Here is a 1,391-nt window from a genome sequence, read left to right on the forward strand (position 1 = left end):
AGCAGATGAAGTTGTATGGTAGGCAGTTGGATCTGAAGTTCAGGAAAAGACAAAGATTGGAAATACTAATTTTAAAAACATTAGCATATTAATGTAAAAGCATAACTGTGGGTCTAAGAAAAGGCCAACTGGTCTTAATACTGTGTCATGTGTACACTGAAGATGAATGGTGATAGTTAGGTGATACTTAAATTTGGTCTCACTTCAACTATGGGTGATATATACACACTTACATGTACATCCTGTTCTCATTCACATCTTTTTTTTTGTTTGTTTACATTTTACAGTCTTTAATTAAGCACATAAAACTGTACTATTTAATATATTTCTCCATGAACTTTTTGTGAAATTCATATCGCAGTGTATCATTTACAAATCTTTTGTCTTTCTTCTGATCATCTACACTTTTTGCACAGTTCTTGAAAACAACATCATCATCCCACCTTCTTTTAACTTTGAAGTTGGCCTGAGGCTGGGATGGGCCAGTGAGATTAAGGAGAGGGTTTCCATTCAATATGTTTTCCATACGTATTCTTTCTTCTTCAGCTTTTTGTTCTTGTTCCTTCCTGGCCTGCTCTTCAGCTCTTTCTTTTTTAATTTTTTCTAGCTCTGCAAGAAGAGCTGCAGTATCATCATCATCACTCTCCTCTTCAAAATCTTCATCTTCATCTTCCTCATCTATTAGAGGATCATCTGCATCAAGGTTGGCAGCAGGAATCTGGTCTAACCGAGGTTTCTTGGACACTGATGAGGAGGTTATATGTTCTCGTGTTGGATGATCTCTATTTTTTTCTCTAGCGGCAGCTCGCTCTCTCTCCTCCAGCTCTCTCCTGAAGTCACGGTTGCGAACCTCTTCAGGGGCATCCTGAGTGGTTTGTCTATATTTTATCTTTGTATGAGAAGGTAGGGCTCTACTTGAATACTGCTTTGAGAGTTGGCTCAAATCACCTTCTCCTTTTCCTCCCCCCCCCTCGCAGGTTCAAAAGTTGGCCTAGCTGCTGTTGTCATCTTTTATGCTGCTACCCTCCTGCCGCTCACGTCGGCCGGGGTCTAATGCTGCAGCCTCCAGAAATCATACAGACACCATTACGACTGGTACCTCCCAGGAGCCTCTGCCTCATTCACATCTTTTAAAGTTACCATGGACATAAGACTAGCAGCCTTTTGTAATCAAAATGCCAAGAAAATTCTGAACTTTCTTAGGAAAGTAATGAGGACAAAGAAAAAATATGATTTTTTCCTCAGGAAAAACTATGCTGCATGGACAACTGGAATATTGTATGTAGACTAATTGATGACATCTTTAGGATATTGGGAGATGAATGGATTCTAAAGAAAGTCTTATTCTAAAAATATATCTTGACTATTATTGGAAGACAAGGAAAATTAGG

At 38.9% G+C, this 1,391-nt stretch overlaps 1 pseudogene; it reads right to left on the reverse strand.

Annotated features, from left to right (window-relative positions):
* Window positions 1-265: 265 nt before the first annotated feature.
* Window positions 266-1,112, reverse strand: LOC147576588 (spliceosome-associated protein CWC15 homolog pseudogene; annotated as a pseudogene).
* Window positions 1,113-1,391: the final 279 nt, after the last annotated feature.

Source organism: Puma concolor, chromosome D1 (assembly GCF_028749965.1).
Source record: "Puma concolor isolate L17-30 chromosome D1, mPumCon1.1.hap2, whole genome shotgun sequence".
NCBI classification, from domain to species: domain Eukaryota; kingdom Metazoa; phylum Chordata; class Mammalia; order Carnivora; family Felidae; genus Puma; species Puma concolor.